This window comes from Aquarana catesbeiana, linkage group LG02, assembly GCF_042186555.1.
Source record: "Aquarana catesbeiana isolate 2022-GZ linkage group LG02, ASM4218655v1, whole genome shotgun sequence".
In the NCBI taxonomy this organism is placed as follows: Eukaryota; Metazoa; Chordata; class Amphibia; order Anura; family Ranidae; genus Aquarana; species Aquarana catesbeiana.
The window spans coordinates 812,982,315-813,009,521 of NC_133325.1; the positions used below are offsets into that span (position 1 = coordinate 812,982,315).

Sequence of the window (27,207 nt, forward strand, 5' to 3'; positions counted from 1 at the left end):
GTAATATGAGGACAGGTTGGGATGATGATGATTGTGTGGTGTGGGGTCTGGTTGGGTATTATGAGGACAGGTTGGCAGGGCCGGTCCTAGACGGGGTGGGGGCGCTGAAGCGCCAGAGTGCTCCCTTCCCTCCTCCTCCTCTTGTTTGTGTCCGGCGGCGCCTCTCCGCCGGTGTTCTAAGAAGAAAGGCGCCGCCGTATTAACTGCTCAAGCCGGAGATGAGAAGGGAGGCAGAGCGGCTGGTCTCTGTGTGGAGAGAGACCAGCCGTGCAGTGAGTGATGTTGCGCGGGGGGGGGAGCGGTCTGTACTGAGTCTGACACATTCTCCTCCTGTCTGTGTCTCTCACTCCGGCTGCCTGCTGTGTACTGTTCTGTTCTCCACCGCGGCTGCACACTCTCCTCTCCTCTCCAGCTGCTGCCCGGGTGTTTTTTTTTTGTACTGTACCCTAATGGAGGGGGGGGGGGTCTGCCCTGGGGGGTCATTACTAATAGAGGGGGGTTTGTACTAGTGGAGGGAGGCTCTGTCCTGGGGGGTCTGTAGTAATGGAGGGGGGTTTTCCTGGGGGGGTCTGTACTGAGTAAGGTCTGTACTGAGGGAGGGGTTTATACTTAGTGCGGGTTCTGCACTGATGGAGGGGGTCTATACTTAGTGGAGGGGGGTCTGTACTGAGCGGCGACTATAGTTGGTGGAAGGGGGGGTGACCCCAACCCTAGTGATGCCAATGCAGCTGCGGGCTCTTCTTTCCCCCCTCCCTCTCCCCCCTCCCTCTCCCTCTCGCGCACGCTGCTGTACTATTGAGCAGCGCTTGCCAGCACAGCTGCCCACTATGTATCTTCCCCTGCCTTCATATGCCCAGGGAAGAAACAGAATAGAAAAAGGAGCAGAGAAGAGGATTGTGGGACATGTAGTCCCGAGGACTGGCAGCCCCACTGTAACACGGAAACTGGAGCTCACACAGCATGCTCAGCTGAATGGGAGAGAGAGAGCCAGGAGCCCGGGAAAGCTTTCAGAGAAGTACACCCAGGACAGTGCTGAGGGAACCCCACTGCCCTGCACCACCAGAGGGAAAGCCACACAGCCTAGCGCCATCCCTGGCAGAGAAATTAATGGAGTCATTGCCAGAATATAGATCTGGGCTCTACAAAGCGGAGTCACCACGGGCAATTCAGAGTGAGCTGACTCCTGATCAGAGGAACCGTTGCTGTATCGCTGGGTCGGGTGAGAGGGCCGATCGGCCATTATCTACTAACGTTTATAGGAAATGCAGTCTCTGACCATCTCCTGTACTATGTCTGCAGTCTCTGATCATCTCCTGTACTATGTCTGCAGTCTCTGATCATCTCCTGTACTATGTCTGCAGTCTCTGATCATCTCCTGTATTATGTCTGCAGTCTCTGATCATCTCCTGTACTGTGTCTGCATTCTCTGATCATCTCCTGTATTATGTCTGCAGTCTCTGATCATCTCTTATATCCTGTCTGCAGTCTCTGATCATCTCCTGTAGTATGTCTGCAGTCTCTGATCATCTCCTGTACTATGTCTGCAGTCTCTGACCATCTCCTGTACTATGTCTGCAGTCTCTGATCATCTCCTGTACCATGTCTGCAGTCTCTGATCATCTCCTGTATTATGTCTGCAGTCTCTGATCATCTCCTGTATTATGTCTGCAGTCTCTGATCATCTCCTTTACTATGTCTGCAGTCTCTGATCATCTCCTGTATTATGTCTGCAGTCTCTGATCATCTCCTGTATTATGTCTGCAGTCTCTGATCATCTCCTGTACTATGTCTGCAGTCTCTGATCATCTCCTGTACTATGTCTGCAGTCTCTGACCATCTCCTGTATTATGTCCGCAGTCTCTGATCATCTCCTGTACTATGTCTGCAGTCTCTGATCATCTCCTGTACTATGTCTGCAGTCTCTGATCATCTCCTGTACTATGTCTGCAGTCTCTGATCATCTCCTGTACTATGTTCGCAGTCTCTGATCATCTCCTGTACTATGTCTGCAGTCTCTGATCATCTCCTGTACTATGTCTGCAGTCTCTGATCATCTCCTGTATTATGTCCGCAGTCTCTGATCATCTCCTGTACTATGTCTGCAGTCTCTGATCATCTCCTGTACTATGTCTGCAGTCTCTGATCATCTCCTGTACTATGTCTGCAGTCTCTGATCATCTCCTGTACTATGTCTGCAGTCTCTGATCATCTCCTGTATTATGTCTGCAGTCTCTGATCATCTCCTGTACTATGTCTGCAGTCTCTGATCATCTCCTGTAATATGTCTGCAGTCTCTGATCATCTCCTGTATTATGTCTGCAGTCTCTGATCATCTCCTGTATTATGTCTGCAGTCTCTGATCATCTCCTGTACCATGTCTGCAGTCTCTGATCATCTCCTGTATTATGTCTGCAGTCTCTGATCATCTCCTGTAATATGTCTGGGGGCTCTTTCTAACAGACTCTCTAACAGAAGCCCTCTCTGTGTGCATCAGAGAGACTCCCCTCCAGGTCTCATTAGTGTTCTCTCTTCCTGTATTTTCTTTATTGTTAAGAGATCATGGGAGGATTTCAGGGTAACAAAGACTTCTTAGGGGAGCATCTCTGTGTTTGAGTCGTTGCCATAGAAACATTTGTAAAGGGGAGGAGTTGGTAAGATGACCACGCCCATGTGGGGGCGCCAGAAATATTTCTGCACCCAGGCGCCGGTGACCCTAGGATTGGCCCTGCAGGTTGGGATGATGATGATTGTGTGGTGTGGGGTCTGGTTGGGTATTATGAGGACAGGTTGGGATGATGATGATTGTGTGGTGTGGGGATCTGGTTGAGTATTATGAGGACAGGTTGGGATGATGATGATTGTGTGGTGTGGGGTCTGGTTGGGTATTATGAGGACAGGTTGGGATGATGATGATTGTGTGGTGTGGGGATCTCGTTGGGTATTATGAGGACAGGTTGGGATGATGATGATTGTGTGGTGTGGGGTCTGGTTGGGTATTATGAGGACAGGTTGGGATGATGATGATTGTGTGGTGTGGGGTCTGGTTGGGTATTATGAGTACAGGTTGGGATGATGATGATGATTGTGTGGTGTGGGGTCTGGTTGGGTATTATGAGGACAGGTTGGGATGATGATGATGATTGTGTGGTGTGGGGTCTGGTTGTGTATTATGAGGACAGGTTGGGATGATGATGATTGTGTGGTGTGGGGTCTGGTTGGGTATTATGAGAACATGTTGGGATGATGATGATTGTGTGGTGTGAGGTCTGGTTGGGTATTATGAGGACAGGTTGGGGTGATGATGATTGTGTGGTGTGGGGTCTGGTTGGGTTTTATGAGAACAGGTTGGGATGATGATGATTGTGTGGTGTGGGGTCTGGTTGGGTATTATGAGGATAGGTTGGGATGATGATGATGATTGTGTGGTGTGGGGTCTGGTTGGGTATTATGAGGACAGGTTGGGATGATGATGATTGTGTGGTGTGGGGTCTGGTTGAGTATTATGAGGACAGGTTGGGATGATGATGATTGTGTGGTGTGGGTTCTTGTTGGGTATTATGAGGACAGGTTGGGATGATGATAAATGTGTGGTGTGGGGTCTGGTTGAGTATTATGAGGACAGGTTGGGATGATGATGATTATGTGGTGTGGGGTCTGGTTGGGTATTATGAGGACAGGTTGGGATGATGATGATTGTGAGGTGTGGGGTCTGGTTGGGTTTTATGAAGACAGGTTGGGATGATGATGATTGTGTGGTGTGGGGTCTGGTTGGGTATTATGAGGATAGGTTGGGATGATGATGATGATTGTGTGGTGTGGGGTCTGGTTGGGTATTATGAGGACAGGTTGGGATGATGATGATTGTGTGGTGTGGGGATCTGGTTGAGTATTATGAGGACAGGTTGGGATGATGATGATTGTGTGGTCTGGTTGGGTATTATGAGTACAGGTTGGGATGATGATGATCGTGTGGTGTGGGATCTGGTTGGGTATTATGAAGACAGGTTGGGATGATGATGATTGTGTGGTGTGGGGTCTGGTTGGGTATTATGAGGACAGGTTGGGCTGATGATGATTGTGTGGTGTGGGGATCTGGTTGGGTATTATGAGGACAGGTTGGGATGATGATGATTGTGTGGTGTGGGGTCTGGTTAAGTATTATGAGGACAGGTTGGGATGATGATGATTGTGTGGTGTGGGCTCTGGTTGGGTATTATGAGGACAGGTTGGGATGATGATGATGATTGTGGGGTGTGGGGTCTGGTTGGGTATTATGAGGACAGGTTGGGATGATGATGATTGTGTGGTGTGGGGTCTGGTTGGGTATTATGAGGACAGGTTGGGATGATGATGATCGTGTGGTGTGGGGTCTGGTTGGGTTTTATGAAGACAGGTTGGGATGATGATGATTGTGTGGTGTGGGGTCTGGTTGGGTATTATGAGGACAGGTTGGGATGATGATGATTGTGGGGTGTGGGATCTGGTTGAGTATTATGAGGACAGGTTGGGATGATGATGATTGTGTGGTGTGGGGTCTGGTTGTGTATTATGAGGACAGTTTGGGATGATGATGATTGTGTGGTGTGGGGTCTGGTTGTGTATTATGAGGACAGGTTGGGATGATGATGATTGTGTGGTGTGGGGTCTGGTTGGGTATTATGAGGACAGGTTGGGATGATGATGATTGTGTGGTGTGGGGTCTGGTTGGGTATTATGAGGACAGGTTGGGATGATGATGATTGTGTGGTGTGGGGATCTGGTTGAGTATTATGAGGACAGGTTGGGATGATGATGATGATTGTGTGGTGTGGGGATCTGGTTGAGTATTATGAGGACAGGTTGGGATGATGATGATTGTGTGGTGTGGGGTCTGGTTGGGTATTATGAGGACAGGTTGGGATGATGATGATTGTGTGGTGTGGGGTCTGGTTGGGTATTATGAGGACAGGTTGGGATGATGATGATGATTGTGAGGTGTGGGGTCTGGTTGGGTTTTATGAGGACAGGTTGGGATGATGATGATGATGATGATTGTGTGGTGTGGGGTCTGGTTGGGTATTATGAGGACAGGTTGGGATGATGATGATGATGATTGTGTGGTGTGGGGTCTGGTTGGGTTTTGGCAGTGGCATAGCGTGGGGGATGCAGGGGGTGCCGTGGCCTCGGGCGCGACATTTAGGGGGGCGCAATTTCGTGCCACCTCCTAATTTTAATCTCCAGTGTCCCCCGCGCTCCGGCCACCATGTTAATTGTTTGCCGCCCTGTGATTGGGCGTATGGGGGTCATGTGCGGCGTGGGGCTGGCCTATCCGTGATCACAGTTACTCCTGGAGTCCCGCCTCCACACATGACTCCCATACGCCCAATCACAGTGCACCGGGAAACAATTAACACGGCATCCGGAGCGCGGGGGAGACAAGCACTGGAAAGTGTGAGCCGCCGGGGCCGCTGCCTTCGCCTCCTTCTCCTCCTCCTAGCCTCCGGACCGATGCAGGACAAGAAGGTGAGGAATGGATAAAGGGGGAGGAGAGAAGAGAGAGGCGCCGTATATGTAGTGTCAGTGTAGGAAGACTGTAGGCGGGACAGTATAGTGTAGTGGTCAGTATAGTGGTCAGTATAGTGTAGTGGTCAGTATAGTAGTCAGTGTAGTGGTCAGTGTAGTATAGTAGTCAGTGTAGTGGTCAGTGTAGTATAGTGGTCAGTGTAATGGACAGTATAGTATAGTAGTCAGTGTAGTGGTCAGTGTAGTATAGTGGACAGTATAGTAGTCAGTGTAGTGGTCAGTGTAGTATAGTGGACAGTGTAGTATAGTAGTCAGTGTAGTGGTCAGTGTAGTATAGTGGTAAGTGTAGTGTAGTGGACAGTGTAGTATAGTAGTCAGTGTAGTGGGCAGTGTAATGTAGTGGACAGTATAGTATAGTGGTCAGTATAGTGTAGTGGACAGTATAGTGGTCAGTGCAGTGTAGTTCTCAGTGTAGTGGACAGTGTAGTATAGTGGTCAGTGTAGTATGGTGGACAGTATAGTATAGTAGTCACTGTAGTGGACAGTGTAGTATAGTGGTCAGTGTAGTATAGTGGTCAGTGTAATGGTCACTGTAGTGTAGTTCTCAGTATTGTGTAGTGTAGTGGACAGTGTAGTTCTCAGTGTAGTGGTCAGTATAGTGGACAGTGTAGTGGTCAGTAAAGTGGACAGTATAGCATAGTGGACAGTATAGTGGTCACCGTAGTGGACAGTATAGTGGTCAGTGTAGTGGACAGTATAGTATAGTGGTCAGTGTAGTGGACAGTATAGTGGACAGTGTAGTGGTCAGTGTAGTGTAATGGTCAGTGTAGTGGACAGTATAGTGGTCAGTGTAGTGTAGTGGACAGTATAGTATAGTGGTCAGTGTAGTGGACAGTATAGTGGACAGTGTAGTGGTCAGTGTAGTGTAATGGTCAGTGTAGTGGACAGTATAGTGGACAGTGTAGTGGTCAGTGTAGTTTTTAGTGTAGTGGACAGTATAGTATAGTGGTCAGTGTAGTGGTCAGTGTAGTTCTTAGTGTAGTGGACAGTATAGTATAGTGGTCAGTGTAGTGTGTAATGGTCAGTATAGGAATCAGGTAGGTCAGTACTATTGTATTTGAAGGGACTCGAGGAGTGCTAAAAGTCTGCAGGTTAGGGGGGCGCAAATTACTTGCCTTGCCCCGGGTGCTGGCAACCCACGCTACGCCACTGGGTTTTGGCAGGTTTGCTTTCCATGCCATGTTCCATGTGCCATGTTCTTTCCATTTGGTTATGATAGATTTGATGGGGCTCCTAGGGATCATCAAAGATTTGGATATTTTTTTAATAACCTAACCCTGACTTGTACTTCTCAACAACATTGTCCCTTCCTTGTTTGGAGAGTTCCTTGGTCTTCATGGCAGTGTTTGGTTAGTGGTGCCTCTCTCTTAGGTGTTGCCGCCTCTGGGGCCTTTCACAAAGGTGTGTCTATGTAATGACAGATCATGTGACACTTAGATTGCACACAGGTGGACATCATTTCACTAATTATGTGACTTCTGAAGGTAATTGGTGGCACCAGAGCTTTTTATGGGCTTCATAACAAAGGCGGTGAATACATACGCACATGCCAATTATCAGTTTTTATTTTTGAAAAATAGTTTTATGTATATATTATTCTAATTTTACTTCATCAACTTAGACTATTGTGTTCTGATCATCACATAGAATTCAGATTTAAAAAAAAACATTGAACTAAAGGCTGTGATGTAAGAAAATAGGTAAAAAGCAAAGGGGGGTGAATACTTTTGCAAGGCACTGTACATCGTTGGGTCTATAATAAGGTATTTAATGAAAATGGAAAGGTTTTATTTAAATTCAGGGATACCGGGTAAATCCTGCTGGAGAATTTGGGAAAACTGGACCAAGACAATCCCAAGTACAGCACCCAAAATCCTCCCTGTGAAGGCAGTAATATGTTTAAAAATATGGGTTCAGGTGATGAAAATGATTTGTGGAAAAAAATGTTTTTTAAGTTTTTAGACACTAAATTAGACATCTAAGATGGGGTGTGCCGACAGCCGCTCCACACAGTCCAATCCAAGCCGAGAATAGCTCAGCCGGGTGACACCTCTAGGTGAGGGTGTCACTTCTCCGATACTATGATGACATTTAATGGTGAAGTGGAGAGAATCCGTACTGCAAAAAATTCAAGTTTTTTTTTTTTTTTTTTTACTTCCAGCCTCAAGAAGAAGACTTCAATGTGACGCAACAAGAGACGGCCAGACGCGTCACATGCAGCACCGCTCCACAGAATCAAATATACAGTAACAGCTCCCCAGTGGATTCATGGCCCAATAAGATCAGCGTCATCATTGGATATAGACTAACCTTTCACCGCGCATCTTTACCGGATCACTGCAAGATACACAATATAAATACTCAAGAGGAAACCATCTTCACAATACAAGAGAGCATTCCTACCCTACAGTCTATAACTCTCCTATCCTACAAATCATAGCTCTCCTACCCTACAGTCTATAACTCTCCTACCCTACAGTCCATAGCTCTCCTACCCTACAGTCTATAAAACTCCTAACCTACAGCCCATAGCTATCCTACCCTACAGTCTACAGCCCTCCTACCCTACAGTCTACAGCCCTCCTACCCTACAGTCTATAGCCCTCCTACCCTACAGTCTACAGCCCTCCTACCCTACAGTCTATAACTCTCCTACCCTACAGTCTATAGCCCTCCTACCCTACAATTCATAGCTCTCCTACCCTACAGCCCATACCCCTCCTACCCTACAGTCTATAACTCTCCTACCCTATACTGTATAGCCCCTCCTACCCTACAGTCTATAACCATCCTACCATACAGTCTATAGCTCTCCTACCCTACGGTCTATAGCTCTCCTACCCTACGGTCTATAGCTCTCCTACCCTACAGTTTATAGCTCTCCTACCCTACAATCCATAGCTCTCCTACCCTATAGTCCATAGCTCTCCTACCCTACAGTCTATAGCTCTCCTACCCTATAGTCCATAGCTCTCCTATCCTACAATCCATAGCTCTCCTACCCTACAGCCCATAGCTCTCCTACCCTACAGCCTATAGCTCTCCTACCCTACAAATGATAGCTCTCCTACCCTACAGGCCATAACTCTCCTACCCTACAGCCCATAGCTCTCCTACCCTACAATCGATAGCTCTCCTACTCTCCAACCCATAGCTCTCCTACCCTACAATCCATAGCTTTCCTACCCTACAGCCCATAGCACTCCTACCCTACAGTCTATAACACTCCCACCCTACAGTCTATAGATCTCCTACCCTACAGTCTATAACACCCCTACCCTACAGTCCATAGCTCATCTACCCTACAGTCCATAGCTCATCTACCCTACAGTCCATAGCTCTCCTACCCTACAGTCTATAGCTCTCCTACACTACAGTCTTTAGCTCCCCTACACTACAGTCTATAGCTCCCCTACACTACAGTCTATAGCCCTCTTACCCTACAGTCTATAGCTCTCCTACCCTACAGCCTATCGATCTCCTATCCTACAGTCTACCTACGGACAGTTGAACTTCATTGTTGAAAGGCTCCTCTGAGGCCTCGGTTGTCGTTTTGGGCTCTAACCATGTCTCAGGATAATGGAAGTCCATTGAGCAAAAGGAGACATCTTGACCAACCTTGTGACAATGTAGAGACAGATGCTACAACATCGACCTCTGCATCCAGCCAATCAGAGCAGCCTGGAACCTCTGAGACCCCCCATACATCTGACTGTGGGCCATCACAGACACAAGACGCTCAGCAGCCAGACACTGAGAGTGCGGTCCAGGTCACTGACCAGGGGCCTAGTGGACCGGCTCATGACTGCTCTCAATCTGAAGACGGGTCAGTCTACCTTCAACGTGTTTCCCACCATGAGAGAAATCTGGCCAAGTTTAATGGTGTCATGCACACCCATCACTTCCGCTTCGTCAACCTAGACAGAATACGGTCATTTGAAGAAGCTTTATTAACTGTGCAGTCCTCTATTCAGACTCTATTAAATGAAAGCATGGTGGAAGTTGAGACAGGGGACTTTATCCAGCTGAGGCTCGATGGTGGGAACACATTTGATGCGGTCTTCTCAACAAAGCAGCCCAGGGAGCTCTTCAAAGCTGAAACCTTTCTAAACAACATCGCCAATGCGCTACAGAGCAATGCCGAGTGTTATTCTAACAACAGTCTTAAACTGACGGTGTTGGTGTTCAGGAACAAGCGTGGCGGTGTTACGAAACCTTTGAAGTCAATTCCTTACAGTCAGATAATCATTCAGAAGAAAAAATGTCTCTACAACTTCAAGGACCCAACCACGAAGATGTGCCTCGCAGCCAGTTTGTATGCACTTATGGGCCCCGCCGATGATGCCCGTATATTAGAACAAGCTAAACAATTACACAGAGATTTGGGGATACCGGAGGATCAGATGGTGCCATTCAGTGACATTGAGAAGTTTGAAAAGTACCTCAATGTTGCCATTAAAGTTGTACATTGGATTCAGGGCAGCTGGCAGTTTTATGATACGGGATTGCGTTCCCAGAAGAAGACTTTGTACATTTTACACCACGACAACCATTATTATGGCATTAAGAATGTGAAGGGTTTTCTTGGAGCACCATACTTTTGTAAGAGGTGCAACTCGGTTTACCACCGCAAGAATGCTCATAGCTGCCCATACTCCTGTAGGGCCTGTCAGAGAGATGACTGTGCGGTGATAAAGGGTTCAACGCTGAGGTGCCAGCGGTGCCGTGTCTCCTGTCGTTCAGAGGAGTGCTTACGAGCGCACGGTCTTCTGGCCACTGCCGATGGCTCGCTGTGCAAAGAGAAATCTTACTGTAAGACCTGCCACCGTCATGTGACCAATATCAAAGGACACGAATGCAGCGGCCTGCGTTGTGAAGTGTGTGGTGCATACATTGATGAAACAGAGGAGCACATTTGTTACATGCAGGAGTACAAACCACCAGCCGAAACTAACAAATACATTATTTACGACTTTGAATGCATGCAAGAGACGGGGACGCATATTCCCAATTACATCTACGCCCAAACCTTATCTGGCCAAACTCACTGGGAATTTCAGGGTAGGACTTGTGTGCAAGACTTCATCATATGTTTTATCAACAGTAAATTTAAAGATTATACATTCATTGCACATAATGCCGGGAGGTACGACTCTTATTTTATCCTTCCACAGCTAATAAAGGAGAAGATGAGGGTCCGGGTGGTGAACCAAGGGGGTCGACTGCTGGGTGTGACCTTAGCCGATTTAAACATTCGATTTATAGACTCTCTAAACTTCCTGCCCATGAAGCTCAGCAAATTACCCCATGCCATGGGCTTTTCAGGATCCAAAGGTTTTTTTCCACACTTCTTTAATACTGAAGAAAACCAAAACTATGTTGGTGCCATGCCAGGCCTGGAGCATTATGGGGTGGACTACATGATGCCCGACGAGAAAGCAGAACTGTTGGCGTGGTATGAGGAGCACAAGCAGGACACGTTTAATTTCCAGGAAGAGCTAAAGGCTTATTGTAAGAAGGATGTGAACATTCTGACAGAGGCCTGCCAGCTGTATAGAGATGGCATCATAGAAATGACCAAAAAGGAAGTCAAAGTATACCGCAGGAGAAAAGGCAAAAAAAGTGAAGAGGTATTGGAGACTCGTGCTATTGACCCCTTTCAATGCCTGACACTGGCCTCGGTCTGCATGGCCATGTACCAGTTTACATCTCTCCCACCAAACACCATCGCCATTCTACCAGCGGACAATTATCACAAAGCGCAGAAACGCTTTTCCACGCCGGCTATCCAATGGCTGATGTACGTAGCGCACACAGAGAACATTAACATACGGCACGCTTTAAAGGGTGGTGAAAAGCACGTTGGGAAGTACTTCTTGGATGGCTATGCTTTTGTTGATGGCAGGGACACAGCATTCGAGTTTCTAGGTTGTTTTTACCATGGCTGTCCTGATTGCTACAGTAGGGATGATCCCAATGAGGGCACCAAATATACATACAACCAACGGTACCAGCGTGTTCAGGATAAGAAAAAATTCCTAGAAGGACTCGGTTACGTGGTCCGTATACTGTGGGAACATGAATGGGATGAGATGTTAAAAGTAGATAAACCGCTTCAGGAATTTCTTCTAGAAAAGAAGCTCCCGGAGCCCCTGGAGCCCCGCAATGCTCTTTATGGCGGAAGAACGAACGCTATCAAGCTCTATCACAAAGCAGGGAAAGACGAGACAATAAATTACTACGATTTCACAAGTCTTTACCCCTTCATCAATAAAACCAAAACCTACCCCAAGGGTCACCCTAAAATCATTTATAAAGATTTTGGCTCCATTGAGCAATATTTTGGTATCGCAAAAGTAAAAGTCTATCCACCAAGGGAATTGTTTTTTCCGGTCTTGCCGGTTAAACTGAACAACAAACTGCTGTTTCCTCTTTGTTACACATGTGCCTCAAAATCCCAGACAGAGCCGTGCGCCCACAGCGATGAAGAGCGCTCTCTGACCGGGACTTGGTGCACAGTGGAGCTGAAGTTAGCGGTAGAGAAAGGATACAAGATAGTCCAAATCTACGAAGTCTGGCATTTCCCTGACACCACAGAGGATCTCTTTGCACCTTACGTTAAACAACATCTCCAGTACAAACAGGAGGCTTCGGGATATCCCAGCTGGTGTACGGATGATGCCAAGAAGATGCAATACATTGACTCATTCTCCAAAAGAGAGGATGTTCTGCTATGTGCTAAGGACATTGAGGTGAATCCATCCAAGAGACAAATTTCCAAACTCTTCCTCAACTCCTTGTGGGGTAAATTTGGGCAGAGATCCAACTTACCACAAACCAGCATCGTCACAGACCATAAAGAACTTTCCAGGCTCATGTTTTCCCCCCGCTTTGATATTTCTGAGATAAATATGATAAATGATGAGACGGCAATTGTCAACTGGAAACACGCCAAAGGTCACCACAAGGCCAACAAAAACACCAACATCTTCCTAGCCTGTTTTACCACAGCTTATGCCAGGCTAGAGCTGTACAAACTGCTGGATGGGCTGCAGGAAAGGTGCTTCTACCACGACACTGACTCGGTCATCTTTGTGAGTAAGAAGGGGGACTGGAACCCCCCACTGGGGGATTATCTGGGGGAACTGACCAGTGAAGTTCCGGATGGAACACACATCACTGAGTTTGTATCGGCCGGGCCCAAAACCTATGGCTACAAACTGAACACTGGGGAGACAGTTCTAAAAGTAAAGGGTATAACTTTGAATGTCGCCAACAGGCAAGTCATTAACTTTGAGAGCCTGAAGGACCTGGTGCTGGATTACCCTCAAAATTCTGATCTTCAGACGCAGAGATCGATAGGTGTGGAGCAGTCCGGTATTGTCAGAAATAGGAACTGTTGGCAGATTGAGACAAGAGTGCTGCGCAAGACACAGAGGTGCGTGTACACGAAGAGGCAGCTAGCGCTCGACTTCACCTCATTACCTTTTGGATATTAAAGGGCCATCATTGGTCCCACGAGCATGATAACAATGTATGCTGGTGAACTGGCCTTTCCTCATATGGGGGTATTGGAGCTCCTCAAACAACAATGATGATAAATTCCTCTCATTGGATAGAGGGATCTATACTGAATCATTATGTGTATGTACAAAATGTACCAAGAAACCTTTTACTGAAGGCTTCTATCGTCAAACAATCTCATACAATGCATATTATACAAAAGACTTTCACCATAAATATCTGCACACCACAAGAACAGATCTTTGGTCACTACGTGGCCTCTGCACATAGATATCACTCTAACATTCCTAGAACAGCTTTTCTCAACCTTTATAACATGGAGGAACCCTTGAAGTATTATCAGGTCTGATGGATCCACTAACAATAATTACTATATCTACAGTTCACAGTATATTAAGGTGATGGTCAGTGAGAATAATGCCCCTTCTATTGGTGATCAGTGGGAAGAATGTCCATTCCATTGGTGATCAGTGGAAGGATTGTCCCTTACATTGGTGATCAGTGAGAAGAATGTTCCTTACATTGGTGATCAGTGAGAAGAATGTTCCTTACATTGGTGATCAGTGAGAAGAATGTCCTTTACATTGGTGATCAGTGAGAAGAATGTTCCTTACATTGGTGATCAGTGAGAAGAATGTTCCTTACATTGGTGATCAGTGGGAAGATTGTTCCTTACATTGGTGATCAGTGAGAAGAATGTTCCTTACATTGGTGATCAGTGAGAAGAATGTCCCTTACATTGGTGATCAGTGGGAAGAATGTTCCTTACATTGGTGATCAGTGAGAAGAATGTTCCTTACATTGGTGATCAGTGAGAAGAATGTTCCTTACATTGGTGATCAGTGAGAAGAATGTCCTTTACATTGGTGATCAGTGAGAAGAATGTTCCTTACATTGGTGATCAGTGAGAAGAATGTTCCTTACATTGGTGATCAGTGGGAAGAATGTTCCTTACATTGGTGATCAGTGGGAAGAATGTTCCTTACATTGGTGATCAGTGAGAAGAATGTTCCTTACATTGGTGATCAGTGAGAAGAATGTCCTTTACATTGGTGATCAGTGAGAAGAATGTTCCTTACATTGGTGATCAGTGAGAAGAATGTTCCTTACATTGGTGATCAGTGGGAAGAATGTTCCTTACATTGGTGATCAGTGGGAAGAATGTTCCTTACATTGGTGATCAGTGAGAAGAATGTTCCTTACATTGGTGATCAGTGAGAAGAATGTTCCTTACATTGGTGATCAGTGAGAAGAATGTTCCTTACATTGGTGATCAGTGAGAAGAATGTTCCTTACATTGGTGATCAGTGAGAAGAATGTTCCTTACATTGGTGATCAGTGAGAAGAATGTTCCTTACATTGGTGATCAGTGGGAAGAATGTTCCTTACATTGGTGATCAGTGAGAAGAATGTCCCTTACATTGGTGATCAGTGAGAAGAATGTTCCTTACATTGGTGATCAGTGAGAAGAATGTTCCTTACATTGGTGATCAGTGAGAAGAATGTCCTTTACATTGGTGATCAGTGAGAAGAATGTTCCTTACATTGGTGATCAGTGAGAAGAATGTCCCTTACATTGGTGATCAGTGAGAAGAATGTCCCTTACATTGGTGATCAGTGAGAAGAATGTTCCTTACATTGGTGATCAGTGAGAAGAATGTTCCTTACATTGGTGATCAGTGAGAAGAATGTCCCTTACATTGGTGATCAGTGGGAAGAATGTCCATTCCATTGGTGATCAGTGGGAAGAATGTCCCCTCCTTTGGTGGCAAGTGGGAAGAATGTCCCTTACATTGGTGATCAGTGGGAAGAATGTCCCTTACATTGGTGATCAGTGGGAAGAATGTTCCTTACATTGGTGATCAGTGAGAAGAATGTTCCTTACATTGGTGATCAGTGGGAAGAATGTCCCTTACATTGGTGATCAGTGAGAAGAATGTTCCTTACATTGGTGATCAGTGGGAAGAATGTTCCTTACATTGGTGATCAGTGGGAAGAATGTCCCTTACATTGGTGATCAGTGAGAAGAATGTTCCTTACATTGGTGATCAGTGGGAAGAATGTTCCTTACATTGGTGATCAGTGAAAAGAATGCTCCTTACATTGGTGATCAGTGAGAAGAATGTTCCTTACATTGGTGATCAGTGAGAAGAATGTTCCTTACATTGGTGATCAGTGGGAAGAATGTCCCTTATATTGGTGGGAAGAATGGGAAGAATGCTCTTTATATTTGAGGTCAGTAGGAAGGACCCCCCCCCCCCCTTTACATATAGCTAAAAAGATGATTGGTGTCAGTGATTACTTATCTGGGAGGTAAAAAATTGCTCAAGGAACCCCTAGGAACTTCTGGAGGAACCTTAGACTACCACAGAACCCTAGTTGAGAAAGGCTGCCCTAGGAGAACATATCCTATAGGAGTCCTGGGTCAGAGTCTCTCACCAGCTGATTGGAGAAAAGCCAATGTAGCACCAATATTTAAAAAGGGCCCAAAAAACATCCCTGGAAATTACAGACCAGTTAGCCTAACATCAATAGTATGTACACTCTTGGAGGGGATGATAAGGGACTATATACAGGATTTTAGTAATACGAACGGTATCATTAGCAGTAATCAGCATGGATTCATGAAGAATCGTTCTTGCCAAACCAATCTATTAACCTTCTATGAGGAGGTGAGTTGCCATCTAGATAAAGAAAGGCCCGTAGACGTGGTGTATCTGGATTTTACAAAAGCACAGTTCCCCATAAACGTTTACTGTACAAAATAAGGTCCGTTGGCATGGAGCATAGGGTGAGTACATGGATTGAAAACTGGCTACAACCCCCATTAGCCCTCCTCATTCTCCCAACCATATTATGTGGGAGTGTGACGAAGGCACTTATTCCCCTGAGAGAGATATTTACTCTCTTTCACGGGTAAATTGTGATTACTTGCAAAAAATAATTTATACAATGTATCATCTAATCTCATATGTTTTTTGTTTACTCTTTACTCCAGAATTCACTGGTTTCTTTTCTATCTATTCATCTCTTCAGTCCACACAGGTTGATCTGCGCAGTCAGCTCTGCATAACAAAAAGTAAGTCAAAACTATTTGATCTATTGCCATGGCACCACTGAATATACTTTCCCTGAATGTTCAGGGAATAAATGTCCCTCAAAAAAGGACCAAAGCCTTCCGTACTTTCCATAACAAGAAGGCTCACATAGTATGCCTCCAAGAAACACACTTTACCAAAGATTCTACTCCAAAATATATTTCTCCTTTTTATCAACAAATTTACACGGCTTCTGCCTGTACCAAGCAAAGGGGAACTCTAATTGCATTTCACCGATCCACACCATTCACCTTATCATCAGAAATTAAAGACCCAGAAGGTAGATACCTGATACTCATGGGTTATATAATGGATACAGCAATCACGGTGATTTCCTACTACGCTCCTAACAAACAACCTACACCATTCCTCTCACATATATTACAAGTGATTAATACTCACAAAATAGGAACAGTGATAATGTGTGGGGATTCGAACCAGGTCCTCCTCCCATTTCTAGATAAATCACCTTTTACACCATCCAAAATAACCTCTAGATTACCTTTTTCTCAACTTCTTTCCAAATACAATCTGGTAGATTCATGGAGAGAAAGTAACCCAATGAAAAAGAAATTCACTTATTTCTCGCACCCTCATCAAACCTTCACCAGAATAGATCATATTTTTCTAACAATAGGAATGATACCAGAAATTATTGCATCAGATATAATTCCGATTCCGTGGTCTGACCATAATGCAGTATACACTACTATAGCCTCAGCCATACCAAAAGCGCATGACCCAACGTGGTACTTACCGGACATAATGCTCAAACACCCACTACATCAGATGGCCATTGAACAAGCTTTAAAGGAATACATATCAATTAATAACACAACAGACATCTCCCCAATAACACTGTGGGAAGCTCATAAGCCTGTCTTGCGTGGTACAATACAAAGACAAATGGCACTATGTAAACGGGAACGCAAAAATCTAGCAAAAAAACTAGAACTCAATTTTAATGCAGCCTACATATCATTTCAAGATAATCCATCTCAGAGTACAAAATCTCATCTGGAAAAATCTAGATTGGAATACGATCTATTTCTCACTGAATCAGTTGATAAATCCCTCAAACGCTCCAAACACAATTTCTACATGAATACAAACAAACCAGGTACATATTTGGCTCGGGCATTAAATTCAACTAACAAATCTTTCAAACCAATACGTTTGAAATTATCAAAAAATGTTTACACTTGTAATCCAGTTAAAATAGTCCATAAATTTCACTCACATCTCGCAACTTTATACAAGACAAACAATGAATTTAATCCTACAGAGGCTGAATCCTTCTTCTCAAAAATAACCTTACCTGAGTTATCTCAGAATCAAAAAAGCAGTTTGGATGAGCCTATAACTATAGATGAAGTTACTAACGCCATAAAAGACCTAAAACTTAACAAAAGACCAGGCCCAGAAGGCTACTCGGCTTTATACTATAAAACATTCTCAGAAATACTCTCTCCCATTCTCACTGAAACTTTTAACAAACTTCTAGAAGGACATTCTTTTCGGCAAGAAACACTAATGGCAATTGTTTGTATGATCCCAAAACCCCTTTCTGATGATACTTCCTGTGTGAATTATCGGCCTATCTCTCTGTTAAACCTCGATATTAAATTATTAGCAAAAATAATAGCAAAACGCCTCAATAGCATTATAGAAAAATTAATACATAGAGATCAAGTAGGCTTCATGCCAAATAGACAGGCAGCCGATAATATACGCAGGGCAGTGTTATTGGCACATATTGCTAAAAAACGGAAAATCCCTTTATGTTTTCTATCTCTCGATGTTAAGAGGGCATTTGACACAGTATCCTGGCAATATATGCAATATTCATTACAAAAATGGGGTTTTGGACCCCACTTTTTAACATGGATCAAAGCATTATATAATAAACCCAAAGCCTATATAAAATATGCTGGATACAAATCTGAAGCCTTTAATATCGAAAGAGGTACCCGACAGGGTTGCCCATTATCTCCCTTATTATTTGCCCTTATACTCGAACCCATGGCCCAATACATCAGAACAAACCAAACTATAACTGGCATTGAAGTAGGAGGTATTACACACTAATTATGTATATTTGCAGACGATATATTACTTTTTCTATCATCACCACAGGTCTCTGGTCCTAACTTAATACCAGCTCTTGATGGATTTGCAGCCCTATCCGGCCTTATGATTAATCCTAAGAAATGCCTAGTGCTTAATATTTCACTCACAAACATGGAATTGATCCCGGCTAGGGCTGCACTCCCATTCACATGGGCAGAAAAATCAATCCCATATCTTGGAATTCATTTAACAGCATCTCATTCTGACTTATTCTCAACCAATTATCCTCCTGTATTAAGACAGATCACAAATCTAATAAAACAATGGTCGCAACTTCCTTTATCCTGGATGGGGAAGATTAATGCAATCAAAATGACTATTCTACCCAAATTGCTTTATCTATTCAGAGTCCTCCCTATTCCAATTCCTTCCTATTTTTTGAGAATAGTACAAAAAAGAGCAACTTCGTTTATATGGGGCTCTTCTAAACCACGTATACCTATACACACACTACATCTTCCCAAAAATAAAGGAGGCCTGGGATACCCTAATTTTACTAACTACTACAGAGCAGCACATTTGGCCAGTCTGTCCAAATACCATGCAAAACAGGAAATCCCATTATGGGTATTTATAGAGGCTTCAGAAAATGACCCTCTATTAATATCAAATTTATTATGGCTTGATCCTAAAGACCGCTTTAAAATTCATAATCCCATAACTAAACACTTCTTATCTCTCTGGGATAAACTAAAAACCAAATATCAGTTACAATCTCCACACAATCCTCTCCTTTCTTTTATCAGAAACCCGGCCTTTTATCCGGCATGGATCTACCCAAATTCTTTTAAAGCTTGGACAACATCAGGCATTCAGACACTAAATGACTTCATAGCATCTAAATCATTCCTTTCATTCCCATCGCTTAGAGGAAAATATGATCTACCAAACTCTGAGATATTTAGATATCTCCAAATCAAAAATTTCTATACACCATTCCTAAAGGGGGATACACCATTATCCCAATTATCCATTTTTGAATCAATCTGTACAAAAGATCCATTTGCTAAAGGTACAATTTCATCACTTTATAATCAATTATATGGAGTAGCAAATCTTAATAGACTCTCTTACGTTCAGAGGTGGGAGGAGGACCTGGGACGAACTTTAGAAGACACGGACTGGTCTAACATATGGCTCACATCTAAGTCATCTTCACCCAACATCTTAGCACTGGAGACAAATTATAAAGTCCTAACTCGCTGGTACCTTGTACCTGCTAGAGTGGCAAAATATTCACCTAATACCTCAACTCTTTGTTTTCGAGGATGCCCAGAAATAGGCACATATTTACACATATGGTGGACGTGCCCAGTAATCCAAACCTTCTGGAAGGAAGTCTTCGTGATTGCATCTAAAATATTTAAAAAAATAATACAACCAGATCCATATTTAACTTTACTTAATCTAAAACCGGAATGGTTAACACTCTCTCAATTCAAACTTATGATCCAACTAATAACGGCTGCAAAACAAACAGTGGCCAAGGCATGGAAATCTCCTACATTGGTACTAGCAGAAACAATTCACAGAATGAATAATACAATGTCCCATGCTAAGATGGTAGCCATCGATTAAAATCAAATTCCAAAATTTGAAAAACTTTGGCATCCTTGGATAAAACAACAGTTCCTGTCAAATTTCAATGACTCTGTCCTGTTGCCATGGTAACAGATTAAATGACTTACAGAGACACCCATTCTAAGGCTTCAAAGAGAACTAAAAAGAATAATAAACTGACGAGCGAGACAACCTTGTGGATCATACCTCTACCTTTCTACCCTTTTTCTTCTTTCTCTTTCCTTTTCTCCACCTTACGATTAAAGCTCATTATCAGAATTTATTTGACCTATATACACTCTATTTGTAAACAATATGTATAGTAGGTATAAATCATTTAAATACCTACAAAAGTAACTAAGGAAATGATATATATCTTTAATTTAGGTTTACGTGAACCCAATGTTTAATATTTGAAATTTCATGATATTTACCTATATAAACCCTACTGTAAAACAATGAGCTTACTTTATAGATCCTTGTAAACTTACTTTATGTATCTTTATAACATTGTATAATCAATAAACTTCTTTTGACAAGAAAACTGGCTACAAGGGCGAGTTCAGAGGGTGGTGATAAATGAGGAGTACTCAGAATGGTCAGGGGTGGGTAGTGGGGTTCCCCAGGGTTCTGTGCTGGGACCAATCCTATTTAATTTGTTCATAAACGACCTGGAGGATGGGATAAACAGTTCAATCTCTGTATTTGCAGACGATACTAAGCTAAGCAGGGCAATAACTTCTCCACAGGATGTGGAAACCTTGCAAAAAGATCTGAACAAATTAATGGGGGAGGGGCAACTACATGGCAAATGAGGTTCAATGTAGAAAAATGTAAAATAATGTATTTGGGTGGTAAAAATCTGAATGCAATCTATAGACTGGGGGGAGAACCTCTGGGGGGATCTAGGATGGAAAAGGACCTGGGGGTCCTAGTAGATGATAGGCTCAGCAATGACATGCAATGCCAAGCTGCTGCTAACAAAGCAAACAGAATATTGGCATTAAAAAGGAGATCAACTCCAGAGATAAAACGATAATTCTCCCACTCTACAAGACTCTGGTCCGGCCGCACCTGGAGTATGCTGTCCAGTTCTGGGCACCAGTCCTCAGGAAGGATGTACTGGAAATGGAGCGAGTACAAAGAAGGGCAACAAAGCTAATAAAGGGTCTGGAGGATCTTAGTTATGAGGAAAGGTTGTGAGCACTGAACTTATTCTCTCTGGAGAAGAGACGCTTGAGAGGGGATATGATTTCATTGTATAAATACCGGACTGGTGACCCCACAATATATAAATACTGGACTGGTGACCCCACAATATATAAATACCGGACTGGTGACCCCACAATATATAAATACCGGACTGGTGACCCCACAATATATAAATACCGGACTGGTGACCCCACAATATATAAATACCGGACTGGTGACCCCACAATAGGGAGAAAACTTTTTCGCGGAAGAGAGTTTAACAAGACTCGTGGCCACTCATTAAAATTAGAAGAAAAGAGGTTTAACCTTAAACTACGTAGAGGGTTCTTTACTGTAAGAGCGGCAAGGATGTAGAATTCCCTTCCACAGGCGGTGGTCTCAGCGGGGAGCATTGATAGTTTCAAGAAACTATTAGATAAGCACCTGCATGACTGCAACATACAGGGATATACAATGTAATACTGACATATAATCACACACATAGGTTGGACTTGATGGACTTGTGTCTTTTTTTTACCTCACCTTCTATGTAACTATGTAACTATGATATCTGATTAGCAGTTTACAGTCCTTATGATGAGATTACAATTTGAAGTAAGCATGTGGTGCTATTATTAATGTTGTAAGCCTCTTGGCTGGTAATCCAAAACATATACAATGTTTTTTTTTGTTGGTATTGTATTCCATTTTGATCACAGAAAAGTACAGAGGATCAGTCCTATAGAGCCACACTATTAAAAGCCACACTGGCAATTGAATTGTCTGTCCTTTGTCTATAGATAGTGCTCCAGAAGAAGCTGCATATTCTGCTAAGTACCAGAAATGCAATAACCATCCTTCATATATGACCTCCTCAATCCTACACCTCCTCCAGCATTAGGGAATGACCCATGTGGTTTTCATAGTGTGGATATATATATATACTTCATCCTTGGAATTTTTCCACAAAAAAAAAAAAACATCCAAGTGGTTTACCACATGACCACGACTCCACCCCGGCCTCCTCGTTGTCTTCTTATGATCCATCAAGGGGTTCAGTTTACAATGATCTCTATGTATGTGTGGTGGTACGATGTGTCTGTTCTAGTCTTTGATATCGCTGTGATAGTTATGAATAATGGCTTTGTCTAATCTCCGTATATTGTATGTGGAGGACTCTACAAGTCCTCAGGTATAGTGGACTCATGGTAGATGTAAATTTTAGAAGGTTGGTCTCCACTAATGTGGCTATGGTGGTTTGGAGACAATCTCTCTTGGGGAGGTCACAAGTACTCTATACCTTCATACATGTATGGGATGTGCCCTCTCTGGGTACAGAAACCCTTGATAAGAGAGGCCCACCCCGGATGTAATCCCAGGAGAGGGGTGATCCAGGCAGAGGGGTGATTCCAGTGGAAGGGTGATCCTGTTAGAGGGGTGATCCCAGGAGTGGGGTGATTCCAGTAGAGAGGTGATCCAGGTAGAGTGGTGATTCCAGTGGAAGGGTGATCCAGGTAGAGGGGTGATTCTAGTAGAGGGGTGATCCCAGTAGAATGGCAATGCTAGTAGAGGGATGATTCTAGTAGAGGGGTGATCCAGGTAGAGGGGTGATTCTAGTAGAGGGGTGATCCCAGTGGCAGGTTGATCCAGTTAGAGGGGTGATCCAAGGAGTGGGGTGATTCCAGTAGAGAGATGATCCTGGTGGACGACTGAATCCAGTAGAGGGGTGATCCAGGTAGAGGGGTGATTCTAGTAGAGGGGTGATTCCAGTGGCAGGTTGATCCTGTTAGAAGGGTGATCCCAGGAGTGGGGTGATTCCAGTAGAGAGGTGATCCTGGTGGACGACTGAATCCAGTAGAGGGGTGATCCGGGTAGAGGGGTGATTCCAGTGGAAAGGTGATTCTGTTATAGAGGTGATCCCAGTACAGGGGTGATTCCAGTTGAGAGATGATCCTGGTAGTGGGCTGAATCCAGTGGAAGGGTGATCCCGGTAGAGGGGTACTCTGTGCCTGGAGGCTGCAGCGATTGTTTGCAGATAAAGACTAATTGAACTCTGACTGTACGCTGACAGTTCTGATCTGCATTCCCAGAGTACAACTTTTGAGGGATGAACCAGTAAATCAGCCTTTTCAGAAGGACAGTAATGGCAGCCAATGACCTATAACTTTTGTAACCCCATCAGCCTCGGAGTTAGGGAGGGAGGAAGGTATGACACCCAGATCCCAGGGACAATAGTGGACCTTCTACTAGTTGGACTGCCATGACTCCGGTCAGATTGGTACCCCACCGACAGAGATTATTTCATCCAACAATTGACTTGTTTTTTATTGAATGGATGGTGGACCATCTCTTACACCCCCATAGTTATAGCCAGCACTGCATTGGCCAGAGGTGACTATCAGTTGTATACTCCACATGAACAGGCTGTGATGTTATGAATTATTGAATATGTCCTACATGGGCTGTAGTCATAGTTCCTCCACACTGAACTTCCCACCAATAATGATGCCACTAATGAATGGAGGAGGATTGTCCCTACTGGTGATGTATGGTGGAGATCCGTCTGATACATTATGAGGAGGATAAGCCGGGTATTCTGGATATCGAGATCAGTGAGTTGAATCTGAGGGGGGAGGGGGAGTGATTGATCGATGTCAGTCTTATACCCCGTACAAATGATCAGATTTTTCGACAACAAATGTTGGATGTGAGCTTGTTGGCGGAAAGTCCAACCGTGCGTATGCTCCATCGAACATTCGTTGTCGGACTTTCCGCCAACAAATGTTGGCTAGCAGGTTCTCAAATTTTCCGCCAACAAATTTTTGTTGTCGGACTCTCCGATTGTGTGTACACAAGTCCGTCGCACAAAAGTCTACGCATGCTCGGAATCAAGTACGAGGAGGAAGCGCTTGGTCTTGTAAAACTAGCGTTCGGAATGGAGACATCAGGTACGTCTTGTACGGAATTGCTGGCCAACATTTGTGTGACCCTGTGTATGCAAGACAAGTTGGAGCCAAGACGAACAGAAATACACGGTTTTGTTGTTGGAAAGTCCAATTGTGTGTACAGGGCATAATACTCCACCAAAGGTTCCTGTTGGTTGAGGACCTCACCCTTCTGACCTATGAATGTTCAGATGTGACCAACCACCGTACATACTACGGCCCATGTAATGATACCTGTGCAGACCGGTTATTGTACTTTGTCAGATGGAGATTCCCCCATAACTATTATTATGAATTATAATAATTTCTAAATTTATCATTCAATAAAATGTAATAAAAACGTTCTTGTGTCTGATGTTCCGGTCTGGTGTGACATTCCTGGTGTGAGATCCGGTGATCAGGTGTGACAACGTCAATGTTCTCTCAGGCCATCTTATATTGTCTTATAGAAATGTTGATGTCCATTCAGGGCAACGTGACAGAGTCTCTCCGCCAACACAAGATACCCCCCCCCCCTTTGCTGTACTCCCCCGCCTCTCCGTCACATGGTTGGGGCCAGGAATCCAGAGCTTGTGTAGGTTCTGGGTTGCTGAGTTCACCCTCCCCCTCATGTGACAGTGATCTGGCCAGGTGATTGGCTGCACCATCCCAAACACTGCATTCTAGGATGAGGTGACATGCCCTCCCCTCCATACCTAGAGGGCACCAAGGAGTGGCAGGGTAGCACGGCAAAGGTAAGTATAAGTAAGTGAGGGGTCACTTTTCCTGGAATGGGCACTGCATGGACAGAGTGGTAGAGTTTCTGTATGTGGGGGGAGATCTCTGAGCAATACAAGGCAAAAAACTGAGAATTATGACAACGCATGGGCAACAAACTGACAATTATGGTAATACATGAGGCAACAAACGGGCAATTATGGTAATACATGAGGCAACAAATGGGCAATTATGGTAATACATGAGGCAACAAATGGGCAATTATGGTAATACATGAGGCAACAAATGGGCAATTATGGTAATACATGAGGCAATAAACGGGCAATTATGGTAATACATGAGGCAACAAACGGGCAATGGCAACAATACACCCACCCCCACTGCTGAGAGGCACCTCCCTGGTGGGGGTCTAGGTGGATTATGGTGGGGGGTCTATGTGAGGTTCAAGGTGGGAATTAACTTTTTGGATAAAAAAAAGTAAGGGGGGGTCCTATGTAGAGATGACCGTGGGGGGATCAATGCAGGAATAAATGTTGGGAGAACTATGTAGGGATGAAGATGGACAATATATCTAGGGATGAAGTTGGGGTTACTTATGAAGAATGTAGGTGGGGGGACCTTTGTAGGGATGAAGGTGGGGGGATCTATGCAGGGATTAAGGTGGGGAACTTATGTAGAGATGAAGGTGGGGGAACCTATGTAGAGATGAAGGTGGGGGACCTCTGTAGGGATGAAGGTGGGGGACCTCTGTAGGGATGAAGGTGGGGGGACCTATGTAGAGATGAAGGTGGGGGACCTCTGTAGGGATGAAGGTGGGGGGACCTATGTAGAGATGAAGGTGGGGGACCTCTGTAGGGATGAAGGTGGGGGACCTCTGTAGGGATGAAGGTGGGGGGACCTATGTAGAGATGAAGGTGGGGGACCTCTGTAGGGATGAAGGTGGGGGGACCTATGTAGAGATGAAGGTGGGGGACCTCTGTAGGGATGAAGGTGGGGGACCTCTGTAGGGATGAAGGTGGGGGGACCTATGTAGAGATGAAGGTGGGGGACCTCTGTAGGGATGAAGGTGGGGGACCTCTGTAGGGATGAAGGTGGGGGACCTCTGTAGGGATGAAGGTGGGGGGACCTATGTAGGGATGAAGGTGGGGGACCTCTGTAGGGATGAAGGTGGGGGGACCTATGTAGAGATGAAGGTGGGGGACCTCTGTAGGGATGAAGGTGGGGGGACCTATGTAGGGATGAAGGTGGGGGGACCTATGTAGAGATGAAGGTGGGGGACCTCTGTAGGGATGAAGGTGGGGGGACCTATGTAGAGATGAAGGTGGGGGACCTCTGTAGGGATGAAGGTGGGGGACCTCTGTAGGGATGAAGGTGGGGGACCTCTGTAGGGATGAAGGTGGGGGGACCTATGTAGAGATGAAGGTGGGGGACCTCTGTAGGGATGAAGGTGGGGGACCTATGTAGGGATGAAGGGGGAGGGACCTCTGTAGATATGAAGGTGGGGGGACCTATGTAGGGATGAAGATAGGGGGACCTCTGTAAGAATGAATGTGGGGTGTAATATGCCATTTATTCTTTCAGTGCAGAATTATACAACATGAAGAAAGCCCCCCAACATTATATCTACTACAAGAGAATAACATCCGCGGTGTATGAAAATCGCCGACATGGGTAGAAGCGCAGTGTTATTAAACACAGAGAGGGAAGAGGTGACCCGTCGGCCTCTATGGGCGATGATGGAACATTTTATGGACTTTCCTCCTCGTCATGTGATGATGGAAATCCCCAATTATCTGACACCAGATCCCAGAACACAGCCTGGTGTCTGCAGAATCATCTTCAACTCCCAGCGGGGAAAACTCTGCCAGTGTCAGATCACAGAGGAGAGGGACAGCTGAGAGGAGACGCTCTGCAGAACACAGGCTGGGGAGGAAATGCTCTGCACAGCATACTGGAGATAAAGGATCACTCCACTCAGGAATGATATATTGACTGCCAGTCTCTTCTATCCCACAGAGATTGTATGGATGATATTTCTACACCCGCTGTGCCCATTATGAGGGGTTCTCACCATCCCTGTACTGAGTTCCCGGGTCTGTACACCCGCTGTGCCCATTATGAGGGGTTCCCACCATCCCTGTGCTGAGTTCCCGGGTCTGTACACCCGCTGTGCCCATAATGAGGGGTTCCCACCATCCCTGTGCTGAGTTCCCGGGTCTGTACACTCGCTGTGCTCATTATGAGGGGTTCCCACCATCCCTGTGCTGAGTTCCCGGGTCTGTACACCCGCTGTGCCCATTATGAGGGGTTCTCACCATCCCTGTGCTGAGTTCCCGGGTCTGTACACCCGCTGTGCCCATTATGAGGGGTTCCCACCATCCCTGTGCTGAGTTCCCAGGTCTGTACACCCGCTGTGCCCATTATGAGGGGTTCCCACCATCCCTGTGCTGAGTTCCCAGGTCTGTACACCCGCTGTGCCC

The 27,207-nt window shown here is 44.9% G+C and overlaps 1 protein-coding gene across 1 annotated transcript in view; it reads right to left on the bottom strand.

Annotated features, from left to right (window-relative positions):
• The window catches only part of CASQ2 (calsequestrin 2), a 110,331-nt gene that overhangs the window by 82,206 nt on the left and 918 nt on the right, over positions 1 to 27,207 (bottom strand). The gene's annotated exons all lie outside the window — the stretch shown is intronic.